We start from the raw sequence: 24,644 nt of genomic DNA, 5'->3' as shown, positions 1-24,644 counted from the left end.
TACACTATACACACAGATTACTAGATATGTCAATGCATTATTCACTCTCAAACATTTGATATTAGTCTATTGCTTGCAGATGGGAGCTTGACAATAGTTGGAATGGCCTCTGGAAGACTATATTACTGGGGGATAAGGTCTGGGGGCAGGAGAGTCGTGAAGGAAGGCACCCAAAAAGATGGACACTGGGTGCTTATTATTATACACCTTATATTCTCTGTGCCCTATTAGTAGGATTAATTCTTATCTGTATAAGGCTGACAGTCCTTTGTATTATCGTACCTTTGCTGTTGTGACGTGAGCGCTCGAAAATTGGTTACGTGGAGTTTCTTAAATGCGTGATAAAAACCGAGATTATTCCTGCCTAGAATGGGAAATGTATTTATTAGCTGAATTATATAAAGGGGCGATATCTGTAGCTGTGTCCTAATTAATCGAAAACGAGGGGATTCTACCATCTGAGACCACTCACAGTCTTGCCAGGAGAGGAGGGAGTATTTGATGCTCAACTCTCGGAGGTGTCACTTAACAACTAGAAACAACCCCCCTCTACCTCGGAACACCATTGACATAGTCCGGGAACAAAAGTACTGTGGCGTTATCCACTTTCACCTCCCCCAGCTTGCGTACATCTGTCAGGACAGCATCATGATCCCTGCAGGAGGTGGAAGAAAAAGTGGCTAGGACATGTCCCCGGCGGCGGACAACTCGCCTGCACTCTATGGGCCTGCTCCACAACAAAGAATGGGGAGAGTGCACCTGCTGGCAGTAAGCCACGCTCCCATAATATGAAATATGGACTTTGTGAAATGAGAAACATAAATTGAAGCAAATCACAGGTGCCTACAGTGCACTTTTTATGCGGCATAGTACATATGCTTAGGATTGTTATAATAGTACAGGGCTATGTGCTTTACAAATCATTGAACATCCTTTTTTGTGGATTGTAGGCACGCACCCACTTGAAACGTCACAGCAGTGGTACTCCTGTCATAACTTTACTGTATCTTTGTCCTTGATTACTCCAGCAAGTTCTTAATTATCACGGTCTTGGTTAATAACTTCAACAAAATGATTAGCTCATGATTAGTGACCCCCACACACTGGTTAGAGTTTTGTGCTAGTAAAATAAATGTCATATTACTTTTAGCTTATTAATAAGTTCTTTATATGTGTAGTATAACACGTTAGTAAGTGCGTACTGACTTGATTCCTGGCTGTCTTGTCCTTTCAGATGCGAGCGTGATGCGGCGCAGTGAAACAATGCGACATAGTTCCTTGATGACGGAAAGCTAGAGCCGGTGCAAAGACAAGATGCTGCAAGCCAATTCAGAGATATCAGCCGGTTAAAGTGAGCTTAGATGTGGGCTCAAAAGAGAGCGATCCGCACTCTCCGAGAGTCTTGAGCCAAAGCCCTCGCGTTCAAATTGGACATGGTTTAAATATCCACTCACACCCTGCTGCACCCAAGATGGCTGCCGGGGTAAACTGTACTCCTGCGAGAGTTCAGCAACTCTGTGCATACATTGAAAGGCCAACCCAAAATACCTGCACCAAGAGAGGGCAATACAACTTTGGCACATAAGTAAATGCCAATACAATGCTAATACAGAGTGCTCATAGCTGATATAGAGTGCACATACAGAACTGATGAAAGATGGACACATTCTGATAGATGCCAGGAAGAATGGCATATGGCAAAACCTACCAGCCGTACACAATACAGTACTTTAAGGTACATTAGAACACACTGACATGCTCTATAACTGGGTCAGAACACTCTGGGACATGCTGCATTAGCGGTCAGAACACTCCATATGGGTGGTTCCTGACAGTGGGCCTGCATCAAGGATGCATCCCACAGCTACGGTTTTGATGAGGCGGTGGTGATGCAAAGTCCTTGTGACAGGAAAGTCCACTCAGCAGAGGGGAAGTGGTGGTTCAGCTCTAGATTGTGCCGCTCATCAGAGGAGATGTGTTGGTTCTGCTGGATCTACAGATGGGCTGGCAGGACACCTTCAGGCCAAGTTCAAGGGGTCTAGATCTGGAATGGCACCACTTGACAAGGTAGAACTCACATCTGTATAGTCCAGTTGCTGGTGACAAGAGACTATCCCTTAAAGTCACTCTGGTGGCACAGGTCCAGTCCTTCTCACCCATGCTAGAGTGCAGCCAGTCAGCATAGCAGGGCAGCAGTCCTTCAGGTCAGTAGTCCACCAGGGTGCAGTCCTTTCAGCAGCACAGCAGTCCTTCTTCGTGGTAGAGTCTTCCACAGGTCCAGAATTGTATTGAAGATCATCTAGAGGTTTTCCTTTGAGATGCACAAGTTTCCTGCCTCCCCTGTCCTGGCTCCAGACAGGGGGCATGCAATCCTTTTTGTGAAGGCAGGACTCAGCTTATTCAGATGTAAATGGGGCTGGGCCTTTCTCCGCCCTCCCATCTGGCCAGTAATGGCCCATCCAGGCACAGCTAAGATCTCTATTGTGTGAGGCTGTCTAGGAGGAATACTCAAAAATCAACTGACAACTACAGCTATTCATGTGACCCAGAGAGAGGCTGCAGGCACTAGATAGTAAGGCAGAAAAATTCCAACCTTTTAAATGTACCATGCAAACAAATGATCGACGGAATGCTGAATAAATCATACATTCACCCCCAGTCAAGAGATCTGGGTTAAATCCATTGTTCATTTGCTCACAATGCCACCCCAGTTTAGACCCAGCCATATGCAAATCAGTTTTGACCCCTTGCCTCATGGCAACAGTCCAAACCATACTGCCAAGCCAGGTCCTCCCTGGACCGCAAACAAGCATCCTGGGACCGGTTTCTGGGTATTACCCTTCATCAGCCAGGCTAGCTTGAATCCGGTGGCACAGTGAGCAAGGGACCTTCATCTGGGCATACCAACCCACTTAGGGTGAAAAGTGCTACGCAAACAAACGATGGACCGAATGCTGAATAAATCATACATTCACCCCCAGTCAAGAGATCTGGGATACATCCATCGTTTTTTTGCTCACCATGCCATCTCAGTTTAGACCCAGCCATATGCAAATCAGTTTTGACCCAATGCCTCATGGGAACAGTCCATACCAAACTGCCAAGCCAGGACCTCCCTGGACCGAAAACAAGCATTCTGGGACCGGTTTCTGTGTATTACCCTTCATCAGCCAGGCTATATAGAATCTAGTGGCACAATGAGCAAGGGACCGACCAACATCTGGGCATACCCATCCCACTTAGGGTGAAAAGTGCTACGCAAACAAATGATCGACGGAATGCAGAATAAATCATACATTTACCCCAAGTCAAGAGATCTGGGATAAATGCATCGTTCTTTTGCTCACCATGCCACCCCAGTTTACACCCAGCCATATGCAAATCAGTTTTGACCCTGTAGCTCATGGGAACAGTCTAAACCGAACTGCTAAGCCAGGTCCTCCCTGGACTGGAACAAGCATCCTGGGACCGGTTTCTGGGTATTACCCTTCATGAGCCAGACTAGCTTGAATAGCTTGAATCCAGTGGCACAGTGAGCAAGGGACACACATCTAGGCATACCAATCCCACTTAGGGTGAAAAGTGCTACGCAAATAGATGATGGACAGAATGCTGAATAAATCATGCATTCATCACAAGTCAAGAGATCTGGGTTAATCCATCACTCTTTTGCTCACCAGGCTTCCCCAGTTTAAACCCAGCCATATACAAATCAGTGTCAACCCTGTGCCTCATGGGAACAGTCCAAACCGAACTGCCAAGCCAGGTCTTCCCTGGACTGGAAACAAGCATTTTGGTACCGTTTTCTGGGTATTACCCTTCATCAGCCAGGCTAGCTTGATTCCAGTGGCACAGTGAGCAAGGGACCCACATCTGGGCATACCCAACCCACTAGGGTGAAAAGTGCTACGCAAATAAACGATGGACGAAATGCTGAATAAATCATACATTCATCCCTTCAAGAGATTTGGGTTAATTTCATCGTTTTTTTGCTCACCATGCCACCCCAGTTTAGACCCAGCCATATGAGGGATAAAAAGTAGATTTCCCACACATAAGGAGTATCAGACCTATATTATGTTAGCATGATGCATCTATACGTACCCTCTTTTGCTTGATATATATATGCTTTTGCCGGGAGGAAAACATTTATTCGCTCCTTGCGTATCTACTGCTAACAGAGTAGGCCGAGAACCATACAGACGCCATTTTTTGAACCTATGCTCGAACACGGGCTATGATCACGTGTTAATCTCTGGCATTTGTCAAGCCCCAGTTCATCTGAGTTACTGGGAGCAGCTGAAAGTAGGCTGTTTACTCGATTGTCCTGAGACTCAAGGTCGCATCTGGCTTTAGGAGCGATAAGCGCATTCCTGGAGGTGCTGTGCCTTCAATCCCGGGCACCAAGACGAAAGGGAGTCACCCCCTACTGACCTTTACAGTAATAAATAGTTAATCTTTTGTACTGGTCATGTGTGCCATATATGGTCCTTTCCTGGAGCTCGAGGGGCAACTGGTGTTTTTCCTTTTACAGTGATTACATGCATTGAACTGAAAAGTATATAACCTCATGTTTGAATACAAGCCACCAGTCTTCTCTGCGCACCTGATGGGTAAGGGTTGGAGAGGCTCCTCTATAGAGTATTTATAGAGTACTTTCTTCACTGCCAACTGACTGATTATTTGGTAATGGGATTGGGGCTATTGGTAGATATAGTCCTTTATGTTATTTTTTAATAATACTTCACCATATGCAAATCGGTTTTGACCCTGTGCCTCGTGGGAACAGTCCAGACCGAACAGCCAAGCCAGGTCCTCCCTGGAGCGTACACAAGCATCCTGGGACCGGTTTCTGGGTATTACCCCTCAACAGTCAGGCTAGCTTGAATCCAGTGGCACAGTGATCAAGGGACCCACATCTGGGTATACCCATCCCCCTTAGGGTGAAAAGTGCTACGCAAATAAATGATGGACGGAATGCTGATTAAATCATAGATTTACCCCCAGTAAAGAGATCTGGGTTAAATCCATTGTTCTTTTGCTCACCATGCCACCCCAGTTTTGACCCTGTGCCTCATGGGAACAGTCCAAACCGAACTGCCAAGCCAGGTCCTCCCTGGACCGGAAACAAGCATCCTGGGACCAGTTTCTGGGTATTACCCTTCATCAGCAGGCTAGCTTGAATCCAGTGGCACAGTGAGCACGGGACCTACATATAGGCATACCCATCCCACTTAGGGTGAAAAGTGCTAGGTAAACAAATGATAGCGGAATACTGAATAAATCATACATTCATGCCCAGTCAAGAGATCTGGGTTAAATCTATCGTTCTTTTGCTCACCATACCCACCTAGGGTGAAAAGTGCCACGCAAACAAATTATGGCAGAATGGTGAATAAATCTTACATTAAACCCCAGTCAAGAGATCTGGGTTAAATCCATTGTTCTTTTGCTCACCATGCCACCCCAGTTTAGGCCCACCCATATGCAAATCAGTTTTGACCCTGTGCCTCATGGGCATACCCATTTGTTCTTTTTGCATTTGTCAGCCTGAGTTGGACGGTATGCCCAGACGTGGGTCCCGTGCTCTCCATGCCTCTGGAGTCAAGCTATCCTGGCTGATGAGAGCTGAAAGCCTGAAATCGGTCCTAGGATGTTTGTTTCCAGTCCAGGGAGGACCCTGTTCTCATTGGGTGCAGGATCAAGACTGATTTGCATACGGCTGGGTCCAAACTGGGATGGCATGGTGAACAAAAAAACAATGGATTTATGCCCAGATATCTGTACTGGAGTAAATGTATGACATTGTTCTGCATTCTGTCCATCAATTGTTCTGTTTGCATTTGTCAACCTTTTAAACCTCCCCCAAACCTCGGGCTACTTTGGTGGCACCGACGGAGAGTGCGGGGCCTCATATACCTGAGCACGGTCCAGGTGAGGTGAGGTCCAGTCCCCTGTCATGCTGGATCACTTTGAGCGTCCACTGACAATGAGGATGTGTATATAACTGTAGGTACAGGTTATATCATTCCTACGTATAGCTTTTCACGGATTATATGTTTTGATTCTATTCACACATAACAGTAGCAACTATCTTAGAGCAGAGGCCCTGATGAAAGCCAAGGGACTGGTTGCCCGATAGGCAGAAACATGTTGGCCCGAATTGCGACAGTCATTTGTTTCATACTGTCGTTTGCGCTGTTCCTAGTTTTTAATTAGGGGATGTGCCTGTTGTTTCGATTAAAGTGTATGTTTAGACACATCACCCTATTTTAGTCTCACCACCTTATTGTGTGTTGCACTGTTTTCTTATTCCTTTTTCACTAACTATCACAATCAGACCAATAATTGGAGGTTCAGTATCTACTGTAGACCGCATCCAGTACTTATTTTGACTGTGTGGCATGAGGTCTAGATGATCGAAGGACCTGCCAGGTCACAGTGTGGACTGCCAAATGATAGGACCGATCACCTGGTTTGTTTGATGGTTATCCACAAACTATGCGTACTGGATCTGGTTTGACCAGTTTCTCAATTGGGTCTTAGATATCAGGACTCCCTTGTTGCCACACATGTGTCTCTCTTTCCCCTCCTTTTCTTTAGACATTGTTATATAATGACTGTAGCACCCACTGACATAGAGATATATCTGCCAGTGTTCGCCAGCAAGATGCTTGGCTTCTAGACCTCCTAGGTTCCTGTTTGTTATTTCAACCTTTTAAATGTGCCATTTTCAAGACTGTAATTCAAAATCCGACTTTACTATAAAAGAGGATATTTCATTACAATTCAAAAGACATCAAACATGAACTGGCTACCTGTCCCCATATGGATAAGGTAACCCCATTGCTATCATATGGGAGAGGTAGGCCTTGCAATAGTAAAAAACAAAGTTAAGAGTTGTTCACTATAAGGTCATGTACAATTTAACTTTTTAATCACATTGCACCCTGCCCTGTGGGCTTTTTAGGGCCTATCCAAAGGGTGACATAGGTAATAATAGGGAAGATTTGGGTTTGGCAACATATTTTTTACTAGGTTGACATGGCATTTCAAAAATGCACACAATGGGTTCAATGGCAGATCTGAGTTTTTAAAAGGGCTACTTAAGTGGGTGGCACAACAATCAATACTGCAGGCCCACTAGTACCATTTAATTTACAGACCCTGGGCACATGAGGTACCACTTTACTAGGGACTAACACGTATAATAAATATGGCAATAGATTAAAGGAGTGAGCACAGGGCACTTTAGCATTGGTTAGCATTGGTAAAGTGCACAGAGCCCTAAGGCCAATAATAACAAGTTCAGAACAATATGAAGGAGAAAAGGCAAATGGTATGGGTGAACACCACCCTGCAGCTTAAAGGGTCTAACAGTTGTCGAATGGTGTGTACGAGATTCCATGAACTGTTCGCACGAAGGGGATGGAGTACCTAGGTCAGTTCCCCACCAATCATTTGATCAAGTGATGCTTTTTTGCCAAGATTAATATCTCAGTTATGATTCAGTTCACACGTAAAGACTTATGGTGCATCTATACTACAAAAGACCTAAGCCATTCTTTGAAAGTTAGCTATTGATGGAAGATGTCCTCAGTCAATTGAATAATCAGCATAAGCACAGAAAGACAGTCCAACGAAGTCAATCAGCTTGACCAGGGGTTCCACAGATATACAAAAAAATTGGTTTAAAGTTGAGCCCTGAGACTCCCCTCAAATCAGAGATTTGCTATCAAAAAGAGAGACCAGGGCATTTTATCCCCAAAGCAGTCCACTAAAGCTGCTTTAGAAGGATAGAGCAGGAGAAATTATCAGACATGGCTGACAAGTCTAAGACCAATGCTCCAATCCTGAACTGAGTGTATCATGTCCCCATCAAGTTCCTTCTGGAACAGCAAGGACCAGACCTTCTCAAGAAATCATTCACCAGATGCTAAAGAAAATCTGTTGAGTCTTGGACCTAGAGATTTCAACTTGGCCAATGTGTGGTGGTTGTTGTATTTGCTTAAGAAAAATATCTTCAATCAACATTAGTTCCCTCATGCAGATTAAATTTACAGGTGATGTCATTATATAATGATCAAGACCTGTGGGAGAATTAATGAATGTACTTAATATTTGTATAGTGCACCTTGAGGGGCTTTTTGGCTCTAACAACCTTGAAACAAAAGAAATAAATATGTCCCTCAAGACAATCAATATGTACGATTGAGAGAACAGCCATTTTTTCAGATGCTTTCTGAAAGTAGCAAGGTTGGCAGCTTGCTTTACAGCGAGCAATCCTTTGCCCTGAGAACAGATATAGTTCTTCCTCCCCTAGTTTGTAACCTGAACTTCGGATAGCTAGAATATTATTCCAGGCATATCTCGATATACTCGGTGGCTGATAGGGAACAAAATGATCAGAGAGGAATTTGGGACCAGTTTCATAATAGGCCCAGAGAAGATACTCTGGGTAAGTAAACCATGAGGCGAGATCTTTGGATGGATTAATAGTGAATGAGATTGGGCCTTCTAGTGGCACACTGTCATGTCACCACCTTTCGCTGGATAGTATACACAGCCATCTGGCTGCAGCTGCATATGGATGAAACTGAGCGAAGGTCAAAATGTGTGTTACATAAAGAAGGCCATACCTTACCAGTCTCTTGAGAAATATGCTTAATGCAGTAACATTATACTGCCATGTAGTTCAATGAGTAACTCAGTTTATAACAAAGATCATTCTTTTCCATTAAAGTAGCATTTGACTGGAGATTTGTGCTAGCTAAAATAGTTGGCCTTGTTTGCTTTGGATATTAATATTTCCTTGCATTTGCTTGAGCTGTTGCTCATTTTCTCTTGTGCTTTGTTAGTTTGCACTTATTTATTTGTGCTATCTTAAAGGTTTGACCTTTCCAGTTCTTGTGCTGACTTGAACAGTTGACCTTGTTTTTTCTCATGCTCTTATTTCTCTGTTCTTGCACTCTTTTGACTTTGTACTAACTTCAGGTGCAGGCCTTGAACAGTCTTGCACTCTAATTTTGTTTGTGGGAGCTTGAGATTTTGATCTTATTTTCTAACTAGGAGTGTTAGACATGGTGCTCCTCTACTTTTATTTCTTTGTGTCAGCTTGGACTGTTGACCTAGTTTGCTCTTGCACACTCATTCCTTTCCGAAAGCTTGAAGCACTGAACTTGTTTTAACTTGCATTCTTATTTCTTTGTGCTGTCTTAACATTTTGACCTTTCCTGTTTTATTTGATATATTGTTGGTTGACCGTTTTTGTTCTCATGCTCTTATTTCTCTGTTGTTGGATTCATTTGGTATTATACTAACTTTAGGTGCTGGTCACTCTTCCACAAAAGTTCGAGATGTTGATTTTGTTTGCACCTGAGTTCTTTTGTCTTTGTGCAAGCTTGTACTGTTGACCGTGTTTGTTTATGCACTCTTATGCCCTTTTGCATACTTGAAGTGTTGACCTAATTTTCTCTTGCTCTCACATTTCTTTGTGCTAGCTTGAGGTGCTGACTAAATTTGCTCATGCCTTAGTGCAAGCTTGAAGTGCTGAGCTTGTTTGCTTTTGCAACCGTATTTCTTTGTGCTAGCTTGAGCTGATGCCTTTGTGCTACCTTGAGGTGTTGACCTTGTTTGCTTTTGCAACCGTATTTCTTTGTGCTAGCTTGAGCTGATGCCTTTGTGCTACCTTGAGGTGTTGACCTTGTTTGCTTTGAACTCTTATTTCTTTGTGCTAGCTTGAGCTGATGACTTTGTGCTACCTTGAGGTGTTGACCTTGTTTGCTTTGAACTCTTATTTCTTTGCGCTAGCTTGAGCTGATGACTTTGTTTGCTCATGTCTTCGTGCTAGCAGGAGGTCTTGATCTTGTATACTCTTGCACTCTTATTTCTTTGTGCTAATGCTTGCTGATGACTTTGTTTGCTCATGCCTTTGTGTTAGCTTGAGGTGTTGACCTTGTTTGCTCTTGCACTCTTATTTCCTATTCCTTCTGCTAGCTGGAGCAGCTGACTTTGTTTGCTCATGCCTTTGAGCTTGATTGAGGTGTTGGCCTTGTTTGCTCTTGCACTCTTATTTCTTTGCTCTAGGTGAAGCTGCTGACTTTGTTTGCTCATGCCTTTGGGCTAGCTTGAGGTATTGACTTTGTTTGCTCTTGCACTCTTATTTATTTGCACGTGCTTGAGCTGCTGACTTTGTTTGCTCATTCCTTCGCACTAGCTTGAGGTGTTAACATTGTTTGCTCGTACACTCTGATTTCTTTGCGCTAGCTTGACCTGCTGACTTTGTTTGCTCATGCCTTTGTGCTAGCTTAAGGTGTTGACATTGTATGCTCTTGCGCTCTTATATCTTTGCGCTAGCTTGAGCTGCTGGCTTTGTTTGCTCACGCCTTTGTGCTAGCTTGAGGTGTTAACCTTGTCTGTATTTGCACTTTAATTTCTTTGTTCTTGCTAGAAGGGTGTAGTAGAAGCACATAAAGAAAGCTATGACACTAGAGGTTGTGGAGCCGCACAGATTTGGAGTAATGATTCATTTAAGATATTGGGATGGCTCTGCTTTGTTATCAGTGGATTTAACACTGATAATGTAGATGCTGGGCCTAGCAGACAGTGCAGGAATGACCCCCAGAGGACTTCATTAGTGCTGATGAATGATGCCGGCACACAGCTAACAAGGGTCTTCTTAACACCGTTCACGACTGAAAAGGGAGTTCCAGCCTACATAAGCCAATGCAAGCGATCTTGTCTTCTGCCTGGCTGTATGGCTGGTGAGAGGTGGTACTCGACAAAGGCAGTAGGACCATAGCTGGGACCATCTACAAAGGACATTGTGGAACAGCAACATATAGAGACTGATAACAGAGCGTCCTGCAGAGAGCAAAGCATAGAGACTGGGCTGAGCACAAAGGTGGCGAGACTGCCAACCTGATGTGCAAAGTGGAAAAGAGCAGTGCAAATGAAAATTGCAGATTAGTGTTACTGTAAGCCCTGTATCCATGTTTATCTTGCTTATTTTAATTGCTCCTAAGGGAATGTCCCAATCTATGATGATTTAGAGCCTCCTTTACACAGCATGGCTCTCGAGAGGAGAAAACGTTAAATAGCTTGCTCAGCCAAAAGGAAATGTACTTGTAACAGTTAAAGGTCATTGCTCTGCTTCCCAAGACCGCAGGCTTCAGCACCTGAAATACTCCCTTTGTATTGCATTTGCAAGGTTATAAGTAACTCGTTGAAAGCTTGTTTGTAAAACTCAATACTTTTTACGTTTTGTCTTTGCTTTGGAGCTTGTTTTAAGGTTCACGTGGACCCCCTGTTTGACTGAATCAGAAGCATACAGATATTTTTTCCTTTTATTAATAAACATTTTATGTCAAAAACATTTTATTGATTTTGAAACTTTTCACAGTACATTGTAGTTCCCCCAAGCACAGTTCACATGCCAAGACTTACAAATATCTAAAAAGAAACACACCATTTTCACAAGTTTATTTTACTTCTCATGTTACCCAAGATGTGGTAGGGTTGTCCCAACTCCATTTCAGTATAAAGCTTATATGTTCCAGGTTGTAATTTTCCACTTGCGCATGGGGGTCCCCAGATCATGCACAGCCTCTGCAAAGAAAAACCCAGTTTAAACCAAAAGGAAAACAGAAACAATACAACTGTACCGTGGTGATATTACTAATTCGTCCAGGTGGGTTGAGGGATACGCCGGGAACAGGATCATAGTACTTCACAGTTGAGTCTCCGGGAACCTTCCTCCTCATTTCCAGAGTGTCCTGCGACCACCTCCTCCAAGGGCCTTCCCAGGCGTCTTTGAGTCCATCCACCGGGCGGGTCAATGAGGAGCCCAAACAGCCAAGTCTGAAAGAGGTGAAGGGCTCGCAATCTCGGTTCGCATTCAAACAAGGGTAGACCCTCTGATAGATAACTCACCAGAGGGCTCCAGACATAATCTAAGCCCCTCCGTGAGTCTTGAACATTGTCTGTCATCCACTCAAGAGCAAATGGCCCCCACAGTCGAGAATGCCTTGGGTCTGGGAAGGGGCCTCTGTTTTTTTCCAGCCTGCAGCTATTGCCATCTTGACCGCTCCCAGACACAGCCACATGATGGATCGGTCCCCCTGGGTATCAGACTTTAGAATTGGGTCCCTCAAGCCCAAGAGCATTTGCTCAAAGGTGTTCAGAATTGGGTATCCCAGAATAGTTTTAATTTGGGAGAGAATTTCTTTCCAAAAGGGTTGGATAGAGAGGCAATCCCACCATAAATGGTGAAAGTCTCCCATCGACCCACAGCCACGCCAACATTAGGGAAAATCTTGTGCAGTTTCTGGGGTTGTAGGTACCATTCATACATGATTTTGTAGTTGGCTTCCCATAAAAACAGAGAACGGTTATACTTAGGGACATCTTTGTACAGGGAGGTCTATTACTCATTTTCCAAGGGGGAGGGAAGTAGGGTTTCCCAGAATCTCCGGTGCCTTGGGGTGAAGTTGTTGATCACAAGGAGTACAGGAATGAAATGCAATCCTTTGTTTTAGTGCCCGTTTGCATACATTTTTCAATGGGGAGGTGGTCTCTTGTTGCAGCCAGATGCACCTGGGGTTTCTGCACTCAGTGCTTTAGCTGAAGATGACAGAATTTTTCTGTGGGTGGCAATTTATATAGGGTGGCACATTCCACGAAGGTGAGCATTTCCCCCTTCTTCAAGAGATCTGACAGCATAAGGCATCCACCCTCTCTCCATGTGTAAAAGGGTCCTTCCACAAGAGCCTGTGAAAAAGCTGTATTAAAATTGGGGTGTAGGGGGAAGGAAAGCATATCAGAGGTAGCGACTTGGTTACACTATCCCATACCCGAAGTGTGGTGGCCGTGGGGGTGCTAATATATGTGTTGGGCGGTCTGTCTTGCTTCTGTTTCCAAGGAAGATCCCAAATAGTTCTGCCTGTTATTTGCCGGTCCATGTGGAGCCAGTGTTTTTCAGATTCCCTCAAGGACCATTCAGCCATAATCTGGAGTTGGGCCGCTTTGTAATAGCCTTTGAAATCTGGAAGGGCCAGCCCTCCTTCCTATTTTGTCCAGCTTAGTATTCGCTGAGACAAGCGGGCTCTTTGGTTTTGCCATATGAATTTAGTTGTCATCTTGTTCAGTTCAGAGAACATGTCCCTGTCCACTGCAATGGGAAGACCCTGGAAAAAATAAAGGAGTTGCGGTAAAACATTCATCTTGATGGCATCTATCCAAGATATGAATCCCGAACATCATTTTTTAAAGTCTGTTTTAAGTTGTCACAGGAGGGGGAGGGGGTGGGGGAATTAGCTTTGTAGATGTTTGACATTTTTGGGGTGATCTAATGTCCAGATAGGTGATTTCTTTGCGAACATGTGTAGGGGGACGTCGCCTCAATCTCTGCCATCGTCTTTCGGTGGAGTTAAATGAAGGAGGAAGGATTTAGGTAAGTTCCCCTTTAACCCAGGTGTTCTTTCGAAGAGGGTGAATTAAACTTGTATGGCTGAAAGAGAAGTCATTGGGTCGGTGACTGGCAAGAGGCCCTCACCAGCAAAGAGCAACATGTTATGCTCATATTGTCCGAATCTGATCCCCCGAATTTTGGGGTCCGCCCATATTCTCGCTGCCAGTGGTTCAATGCAAAGAGCGAAGAGCATAAGGGAAAGGGGCAGCCCTTTCTTGTCCCTCGAGAGAGCTGAAAGGAATCCAAGATCACCCCATTCATCAGGATTTGGGATCTGGGGCATGAAAGTTAGCCTGCACCATACCTATAAAGGAGTCATTGAATCCTAACTGACGTATAGTGAGATAGAGGAAGGCCCAATCGATGAGGGCAAAAGGCCTTCTCTGCGTTTGTAGGAAGCTGGCTCTGTATAAACTATCCCAAAGTGAAGTATAGTGTACACAGAGTCCAGTGGAACCCCAACGGTAGGCAGAAGTAAAGTTAGATAGCACCCTACTCTCTATTTGTTGTAGTGTGGTTGAGCAGTAAGGCTGTATCAGGGGACAGTGTTAAGCATTTGTTGTACACACTCAGTCATCAAATGATTTCACACACTCAAAGACTGAACGTCAGACCAATTGTTTTTGTATCAAAATATTCTTTTAGTTATTTTATTTCCTAGAACCAAGCAAGCCTGGCACAGGTAAGTGATAAGTACTTTTCAGTAAATATACAGATGTAATACAGTTTGGATTGTAATTGTATATGCACTTTGTTTTGACTTACAGTATTGTTGTTACTGAGAAATGCAGTGCTTTGTAAATACAGTACATATACTTTGAATGGGTTCTGTAGCAAAATTACAGGTAAGTTACTTTTGAGATTACTTTTCTTACACAGTGTAGCATACCTGGATACTACACTGGGACATTTAGTAAAATCGTTTTTGTTAGTACAATTTTAAAGAATTTCTTTAGGTTTCCAAACTCCACACTTTCAAAGCTTTGCCAAGAAAAACAGTCAATATTATCCTATTAAGGAAATAGTGTTATCCGTTTTAAGGTAAGTAATTGGTGGTGGAGTTGAGGTTCTAGGGGTAGACTCAGGGGTCCCCCAGAGTCAGGGATGCATTCTCGTTACACCCTCAGCTGAACTAGGGCGGCCGGGTACAAAGTGCTGAGGCCCAATGTTATCCTATGGGGGATAAGGGGCCTCCGGTTGGTGGCAAATGGGGGTTCAGGTCAGCAGAAACGGTGCACCCTCAGTGGCACGGGTTGGCCGGGTGCAGAGTGCGGTTTCAGGTGCCCTGTAGCTTTCCATGGGGATTTTTGTTTTTGTTTTCCAGCTGCAGGCTTGGTCAAGGCAGACATCTGGGAGGAAACTAACAGTTGGGCAGATAAGTTGGAGGGCTCGGGGACGTAGGCGCACCTCGGGTTCGTTTCTCCAGGTCGCAGGGTGGCTGGATGCAGGGGTGTCTTTTGAGGTTGGATTTCACCTTACCGGGCCACTCGAGGTTGGGGGGTCTCCGTGCAGAGGCTGCAGACAATGTCTGGGAGTCCTGGAGGTCACAGTGGACTCGAACTCTAGAGCACTGAGGGACCTCACTGGGTCAGTGGTAGTTCCAGGCCTTGGGTTTCTTTGTCCTCAGCAGGCTCAGAGCCTGTTTTCGGAGTTTCTTTTGAACAGAGCTGCTGTTCACAGGAGATCCAGTCTTCGTTGAAGGCAGTCAGTCCTCCCAGGGTTCTGGAGGTTGCTTGCTGCAGGACAAGGTGACTTTTGCGCAGGATCTCTGGAAACTGCAGAGGGGCTGGGGTCAAGTCAGTTGTTCTTTGCAGTCTCCTCTGCTGGTTGTCTTCTTTCGTCCTTCTTCGTAGGTTGCGGGAATCAGACTTCTTGGTTCAGGGCTGCCCCCTAAATACTGTATTATGGGGTGTTTAGGGGTCTTGGGGTCAGTTGCCAATAGGCTACTGACCCTAGGGTGACTACACCCTTGGTGTGCTCACCCCACTTGGGGCAGTGAGCACAGTCCCTAATCCTGATTGGGGAGTGCCAGCCACCTACAAGATGGCGGGCACTGAAGAGTGGGCTTCACCTCGCCATCCCCACCGAAGGGCATGGAATGGCAGAGGTGGGCACAACTTCTGGGCTGGCTAATTGTTTCCACCTGTCTTCCAGCTGAAAAGGTGGGGAGACAGGAAGGGGCCTGCTCCTGATAGCAGGAGAGGCTGGGGGTCACATTACAAAGGCTGCAAGGCCTTTGAAGCTCCCTTGCCACAGATGGCTCTTCCAGGCCTGGTGAAGGTGTGCACACCTCTGCCCAGGAAATGCTTTGTTTCTGGGCTGAAGGCTCCCACCCCAGGGGTCCTGTTTTTCAGGGGGCATCTCTAATATGCCCTCTGAGTGCATTTTTCATTAAATCCCACAATCGCATCAGTGTGGGTTTAATGTGCTGAGAAGTTTGTTACCAAACTTCTCAGTCTTCAGTAAAGCCATTATGGTGCTGTGGAGTTTGTAATGACAAACTCCAAGCACCATATACTCTTAATGGCAGTACTGCACTTACAGGGTCTGAGGACTGGCTCAGACTCTGGAGAGGTTATTTATTTATTTATTTATTTATTTAACTTTTAGAGTGCACTATCACCAAAAAGGCATCCTGGCGCTGGTTGCTCAAGAAAGGAATTAGAGTGCACCGGAGCCGACAACCAACTAAGTTTTAGGAAACAACCAGGTTTAGAGTCTCCTTCTAAAGCCAAGGAGCTCACTAACTTGTCTTAGGTCCGCAGGGAGCTGATTCCGAAGTTTGGCAGCAGCGAACCCAATGGATCGACCACCTTTCCTGACTTTCCTGAATCTGGGAATTTTTACAAGTCTTGCTAAGGAAGAATGAAGGCTTCTCACAGGAGCATACCACTCAAACTTTCTCTGCATAGACACAGGCCCCAACCTATGCAAGGCTTTGAACACTATGCAGAGACACTTGAACTGGACTCTTTGTCTCAGCGGAAGCCAATGTAGTTCTGCCATGGCCGCCAAGGAAGCAGATCTTCTGGGCCACCCCAGGGCCAACTTGGAGGCGGTAGACTGAATCCTCTGCAACCTGTCAAGCAATAATTTAGGAGACTCGAGAAACAAAGCATTGCAATAATCAAGTCTACTAAGAATAGTACTGCGCACTATCAATGCATGAGCATGACATGGTAGCAGAGGAAGAATCTTCCTCAGAGACCTAATAATGGCCAGATAGCAGGTACAGGGCTCATGCACCTGTACCCTCACTAATGGTATAATGCACCCAGCTAGAGGGGTGACTGACCTATGCCAGGGCTGTGGGTTGTAGGAATGGCACACAAGGAAATGTACCATGTCGACTCTTCACTTTGTTCTGCACCAAAACATGCAGCCTGCAAAGGCAGTGTGTGAGTGTAAAGGTACAGGGCCTCTACGTGTGGCACATTAAGTGCTCCAGCCCTTGGCGGTCTTCCCTGGTCGCAGTGCCCTGGGTACCTGTGGTACCATTTACCTGGCGCTGACCTGTGGCCGGGGGGCCAATTGTGGGTACAAGGTACAGTTTTTGGGAAAGAACACAGGCCCTGGGAACCTGATTAGCAGGGACCCAGGGCACATCAAGTCAAAGTGCATCAGTGGTCACTGCAACAGAAACCCAGCTTCCCACAGCATCTAAGGAGAGAAGGGCCGCTGGGATGTGTGTTTTTCTGTGCCTTCTCTATTAAGTGAAGTGTCCTGCGGAGGTTGTCATGGGTCTTTCACCCTTTGATGAAGCCCGACCAGTCGGGGTGGATTAGTAGTATGTTTTCCTGGTGAGTCGCCAGTATCTTGGAGTATAGTTTGGCGTCTAGGCCTATGAGGCGCATCATTAGGGGTTCTTCCCTGCTTTGGGTATAATGGTAATTAAAGCCTTCCCCATGGTGGAGGACACGTGGCCCGTTGCGCTTATTTCATTAAATAAGTTTGCTAAGTGGGAGGTTAATTCAGTCACAAATGTTCTGTTAAAGAGGGCGTTCAGCCTGTCAGGTCCTGGGCTTTCTGAAGTTTATGGGCATCTATTGTTTTTTGGACCTCCTCAGTGAAGATCGGTTTGCTGAGTTCGATGTTGGTGGCGTGGAAGACCTGTGGTAACTTTAGGGGATCTAAGTACTTAATTTGATCTCCTCCTAGTAGGGTATCCGCAGTGTTAAGTGAGCAGTAAAAGTCTCTGAATGCTCTCGTTTTACCACTATCGCTAACATGTGTGACGCCTGTGTCATCAATAATTTGTTTTATGTACCCTTTCTCCTGCTTTGCTCTAAGTTGGTGTGCCAGGAGTGGGCCTATTTTGCTTCCCACCTCGTACCCTCAGGCTTGGAGATGAAGGATGGTTTCTTCTGCTCTGTTAGTGCAGGTGGCCCGTAATTTACCCCGTAAAGCTTTATTTTCCACAGGGACGGTGCTGATGGGGAGTCTTTATGTGCTCTTTCTTCCTCATGTAGGTCCCTCTCTAAAATCAGTCTTTCTTCAGTATGCTGTTTCTTTAGTGTCGTGGCTAGGGCTGTGCATTTCCCCTTTATAACTGCCTTAAAGGCATCCCAATTATTTGCATGGGAGGTATCTATGGGCTCATTTATAGTAAAGAATTCTTTGATATCACCCCGTAGTTCATCCCGAAGGATGCTATCCCTGCTAAGGGAGTTGGAGAAGTACCATCTTGCATGTTTTGTGCGCTGGGCCAGCCAATTGAATGATATCTTGAATGGGGAATGACTCAAAAGGCATATCGGGTGAAAGCTGGTTCCTAAAAGCGTCTGACTAATGAAGATGTGATCAATCCTGGAGTATATGCTATAGGAGTGAGAGAAAAAAGAGTAATCCCTGGATGAGGTGTTCTGGGTCCTCCACGCGTCTGCGGGACCCATGCATTGCAGGGATGCCTTGATTGATTTGCTGAAGACCCTTCCAGCTGATCTGTGGGTGTGAGTCGTATCCACTGATGATCCCAAATAAGGTTAAAATCCCCTAGCAAGATTATGTCGCCCTTGGGCGAATCCCTCTAGTGTCGCTAGACACTTGAGTAGGAATTCCAGGTGCCCTGTGTTCGGCGCATACACCATAGCTATGGTGCATGGTCTGCCCCTCAAGTCGCCCCTGACCATAACAAATCTCCCCTCTCTATCAGTCTTAGTGTCGTGGGGGTGAAAGCGAACCGAATTGTGGAAGAGAACGGCACTCCATATTGTTTTGTGGTATTTCAGGAGCGAAAGATTAACAGGTATGTTTTATGTTTCAGGCGAAGATCATCGCCTTTTTTCAAGTGAGTTTCTTGTAGCGCTACTATCCCTTTATGGTGATCTCTCAAAAATTTCCAAAAGCATTGCCTTTTATTGGGGGAGTTAATACCCCTCACATTCCAGGACATGTAATTAACCGCCATACCTTGTATGATACCCAGTGACTCTACGCTGGATTAGCAACCCCAGGCACGTCTCAATTACCTCCCTACACTCTCCCGCTCTAGCCCTCTCCAATCAGATCATGCATCATGAGAAACCACGGTAATACACATTAACATCAAATAGAAACAATACACTGGAGCTGAGAGGCTTCAAGGAAATAGAGGAACCTCACTAACATTAGCTCTAGGGACGAGCTCATTTCTGCTTCCAGAGCCCCAGTAGTGCACCCTACCAGGCACAGGAAGTCCCAAAAGCCTCCACCAGTGAAACTAGAAAAACATCATCTTTATCAGTGTATTTATATTACCCATAGCCCTTATTGGCTCCTGCTCGTGTCCAAAGCGTTTAGGTGTGCGCAGAGTCCACACCTCTGAAGAAAGTGTTTCCCCACCCAGCTCCCTCTACTTTACTCTATCGTGTTTGAAGAGAACCATGGGGAGCACCTCAGGGACCTCTTAAGTCTCATGCTAGGGGGCCAGCATCACCGTCTTTCACAGAGTTCGGGTGCACGCAGAGTTCACCCCGCATAAGTTTTCACCCCCTCACCTTGCTTTACCATGTCTTGTTTAGAGAGAACCAAGGTGAGGTTCTTCGGTTTCTAGCTTAATTCCGTATTCAGCCGCCATTTTGTGTCTCGTCGCCATTTTGTGTTGCCCTCACTCAGGCAGCACGGCAAAGGGAGTGTTTTTGCTTTTCCCCCCTGCCCTTGTTTACGAAACTGATGTCAGGGTCTGGCCGAGTTCGTTAATCCATGTCTGGGTTGATTGATCCCTGTCTCGACTGACTGTTTGGCTCTCCCTATTCTTTCCTTACTTTATGTTATCTGACTGGCCTTCACTATTCTCTCTTTGTATTCTCTTGTTACACAATTCTCCTTTGAGGCTCACAAATACGTCCTGCCATCTGCAAATTGGATTGTCGGTACTAGCACTGATTAATTTGTTGGGAGGAGCGTATTTGAGACACCTGATAGCTTGTTTTCCAACTTTTCTTATCGGTTCGTTTTTGTATGTGTAGGGAGTAAACTCTGTAAATATGTTTGCTATAAAAGACTGTGCGCCATGGATTGAAGTGGCAGTCTCCTTAGAATATACACTCTGTATGTACTTCTAGGACATCTGTGCTTGGCTGCAGCTAATAAACCTGGTTTTCCACGCTCAACGGAGTGTCTCGTGTCTCTGTTCGACAAGGCAGGTGAACTCTGGGATTTAAGGCATGCCCTGCTCCGCCAGGCCCATAAGGCCCGGTTCTCCAACTGGCGCACAACCTGGGGCGGTTTCAGTGGTAGCGGTTCAGCCCGAGGGTTGTGAGAAGCCCCGCAAGAAAATTCCAGAGGATTCGCAAGCCACGTCAAGCGACCCCTGTATGTCGAAGTGGACCGACGGTCTTTTGCAGCGTGGCTACTCCTTTCCGACGGCTGCTGATGACTGCTGCCCTGACTGCCACCCTGCCTTGGACCCTCTGGTGATGACTGGTATTGCGAGACGTTAGACGGACCTCTGTTGGCGTGAGAAGACCATTTAGTTAAGTATTTGTGGGTAGCGCCCACTTCTTTGTTTTGTTTTTGAATTTTGTTATTCGAGCATTGCAATAGCCGAAGCCAAGGGGTGAGTACATTTGTACTGTGTTCTTTGTTTTCACTCCTTGAAGTTGGTAAACGAACCAGCAAATTTAAGATGCCTGGTTTTAGCGGACTTAGAAAGTTTTTTTTGTTTTGGTTGTAATAGGGATTCTCGGCTTGAGGACTCATGTCCGATTCCTCTGGTTGGAACTCCCACTTATGAGCTCTATTTGGTGTTGGTCCCATTGCCTTTAATGAGGCATGGATCCGATACACGAAGAAAGATGGTGTTTTATGGTGGCCACAAAATGGTAGCTTTGAGCCTGATATATTAGATAATTTGGAAGCAATATTGTTTAAGAGAAAAGCCCGGCCGGCAATGTTTGACTCTTTCTGCCTTTGGCGTAAAGAAGCCAAACAGAGAGAAATTAAGCAGGCAAAAAGAGATAGAAAAGCGAGGGATATGACGATCATACAGGCTGCCCAGCAGTTTATGGACGATGAGACTGATCGAGCGATTGAAGTCTCAGACAGACAACATCGAATGGCAATAGATAGATGCTACCCTTTGTTGCCTACTTCTCCACAGAGTAAGGATCTTGACGAAGATCCCTTGTTGTCCCATTTTTTGACATTGCCTCCGCCTTATGTACCAGGAGCAAATGCACCTGTATTTTTGCCGCCTGTCCAGCAGCCTGTTGTTCAGCCAGGTGGTCCAGTTCTTTCGCAATTGTCCCTTCTTTAATTGCCACCAACTTCTGTACCTCAGTCCCCTTCACTTTCGGTCCCTCTTGTGACGGCTAGTCCTTCTCTACCTTTGCTTAATACCGCGTCTCCAGTTTTACTGTCTGCTTCTTCCCCGACTCGTAATCGGTTGGTCGATACTGTTTCTGGTCTTTTTTCCCCCCTTTTTGGGCCTTTTAATAAAACTCCTGCTTTTTCTCGAAGGCAATCCCGTAGTCAAACTAGTTGCAGTGGACTCTCTTGCTCATAAATGGATCATGAGTGGTCCACAGTATAGTGCACCTGATATTCTGAGTACCTTTCTCCAGTGGAATGCGCCCACGCAGAGATATGTTTTTAATGTCATGTGTGACGCTCTTGTCAAAGGATGGGAGGATATGGAGTTGGATTTAGCCCCTCAGGGTCTGTTGGATATACAGGATAAGTTTGATAAAGGACTTATTGTGGGTTCCGAAGTTGAGGATGCTGTAAAGTCACTTGTCACTTTCAGGTCTTTATTTTCTTCTCAGACTATTCTTGAGCCTGATCCTGCAGCCAGACAGAAAATTAAACATTATCCTATGAGAGAAGTTCCTCCAGTATGGAGAGGAGCGGTTCCGCAAGCGGGTGCTGTTCAGGATGTCCCTGCTCATTTCCAGCGTATTTGGGTACATGTCCCCTGGAAACGGTCTGAAGTCTTAGCACTCAAACAGTCTCTACCGGACCCTCATAAAAATCCTGCTGGGTATTATAAGGAGCTGTCCCAGACTGTTGATGCGTGTATTATGAATTTGGCCGATATTGAATGCTGATGGGGAATGTAGCTCCACAAGCATTGTGGGCCCGGATTCGAAGAGAAGACCACGACCAAGCTTTAGGTGGTAATTGGGCAGCTATAGCTGCCGCAGATGCAGCACAAGTGGGTGGTGCTAAGCCAGATGATTTGATTACAAAATTGCCTGGTAGAATCATCGCTTTAATGAAGACGATGATGCCTGCTTTACTCGTTAACTGGGATAAGTTAGCTGCGTGTAAGCAAAAGAAAGATGAGAGTGTATCCGATTTCTTTACTCGTTTTGAGGAGACATTTATCGATCACAGTGGTCAGGATATGAGTACTGAAGGTGGACAGCGATTATTTGTGGATACATTTGTATTTAATTTACTTCCCGAATTATCACATAAATTGAAAGACTCCGAAAGTTCATGGGCTGTTTCTGCGGCTGCACAGATATTAGCCACTGCTCAGTATTATGAGAATAGGGATAAAGAAGAGAAAGATAAGATTGAGAAGAAGACTAAAGAATTAAAAACTAAGGTTCTTTTGCAACAGGCTTATCCCCCTCGTTCTGCTCAGCGCCAGTTTCAACAGCCTCCCCAGCCTCAGAGGTTGTTACAAAAACCGGAACCTTTTGTTCCGCGACCTTTGCTTGGTCCTAATCAATGTGCCTATTGTAAAGAGGAAGGCCATTTTAAAAATAGCTGTCCGGTTTTGTTGCAGCCTAATGGTGGATTCCCAGGGCCGCGAGGTCGTAGTGGTTTTCAATCAGCATCTAGAGGTAGAGGGCGAGGTGCGTTGCCTCAAGGACAGCGTTCCTTTCCCCCTCAGAATTCTTTAAATTATTTTGATCAGCAGAATACTCAGTCTGCACAATATTATAATGACGATTATTGTGTTGAAGGTGAGGTTCAGGATTTTCATTCTAGTTTGGACAGCCATGGACAAAGTAAGGGAGTCGTATCAGTTCCAGTGGATCAGAATGGGCCTTATGTTGAAGTTGTTGCATTGGGAGTTGCAGAGACATTTCTTTTGGATACTGGTGCAATGAGAAGTTCTATCATTCATTCCAAACTCCCTGGGGCACCTTTGTCTGGCTTAACAAATGTTTCTGTAGGATTTTCTGGCGTCCCAGTTGCTAACCCGGTTTCTTGTACTTTACCTCTTTCGATTGGTCCTTACGATTTGGAAGCTCCGCTTATTTTAACGACTGGTTGCGGAGACAACTTGTTGGATTTGAACTTGTTGAAACGTCTTCATGCAACGTTGTATTGTTCCCCTTCTGGTGTGCATCTCACCTTGGGTGAGAAATTGGTTTCTCCTATGTATTTATCTAAAGATCGCTTCCCGCCTGAATTGCAGTCTCTCCCTGCTACACTTTGGGCTACAGGTCCGAATGATGTTGGCTTGCTCCAGATTCCAACTTACGTGGTTACTATTAAGCCTAATGTTAAATTACCACGCATTCCCCGGTATAAAATTTCCAATGATGGTGAACCAGCTTTGTTGGCTATTATCTATGATCTGGTTCAGAAGGGTGTGGTTGAAGAGACGAGAGGTAATGTTTGCAACAGTCCTGTTCTACCTGTTCTTAAACGCACTGATCCTTCTCAGCCTCCTGTATATCGCTTTGTGATCGATCTTCGGGAGGTCAACAAGATTGTTGTCCCCCAGTTTCCTGTTGTCCCAGATATTACTGCCTTGCTTACTATGATACCCGCTTCAGCGGCATGAGTCTTTGTTATTGACTTCAAAAATGCTTTCTTTAGCACTCCTATTGCTGAGGAAAGTTGGGATATTTTTGGCTTCTCTCTTGGAGGCCGAATTTTCCGATTCAAACGTGCACCTCAAGGCTATTGTGAGAGTCCCTCCATTTACAGTCAGGCTTTGAAATCTCAGCTTGATACTTTCACTTTGCCCCCAGGTGCTACTCTTATTCAGTATGTGGAGGATTTGTTAGTTGCTGCTGATTCAGAGGACGTTTGTAAGGATGTGACTGTTTCATTGTTATGTCATTTGTCTGATCTGCATCATAACTTGTCCCCCTCTAAGTTGCAATATTGCTGCCAAGAGGTTACCTATTTAGGTCATCGAAGGAGGGAAGACGATTGACCCCAGAACAAATTCAAGCAATTGCGAAAATGTCTATGCCATCCGCACAAAGGGAGGTACGTGCCTTTCTGGGCATTACCTCTTATTGTAGACAGTGGATTCCAAATTTTTCTTTGTTGGCTAAACCTCTGTTGGCACTCACGTTGAAAGATACACCCCAACCTCTTCCTTGGACTGATGAATGTCAAAAGAGTTTTTCTGACTTACGTATGGCCTTGTGTTCTGCCCCTGTGTTAGGTACACCAGATTATAGTAAGCCTTTCACACTTTACGTTCACGAAAGGGAAGGTTGAGCGTTGTCAGTTTTAATACAACAATTTGGAGACAAACAATGGCCGTGTGCCTATTTTTCGGCTACGTTGGATCCAGTAGCCAAGGCATTGCCTAGTTGTCTCAGAGCTACAGCAGCGGCAGCAATCTCAATTCATCAATCTGCTGGATTAGTATTAGATAACACTCTTGTTGTTATGGTACCACATGCAGTAGATACTCTATTAAATAGAACGAAAACACAACACCTCACGAATGCTCGTTTGTCTGGATATGAGCTGACGCTCGTGGCTACCCATATAC

The sequence above is a fragment of the Lissotriton vulgaris genome, chromosome 6, assembly GCF_964263255.1.
Source record: "Lissotriton vulgaris chromosome 6, aLisVul1.2, whole genome shotgun sequence".
In the NCBI taxonomy this organism is placed as follows: Eukaryota; Metazoa; Chordata; class Amphibia; order Caudata; family Salamandridae; genus Lissotriton; species Lissotriton vulgaris.
Note: the sequence above shows the minus strand (reverse complement) of the source record.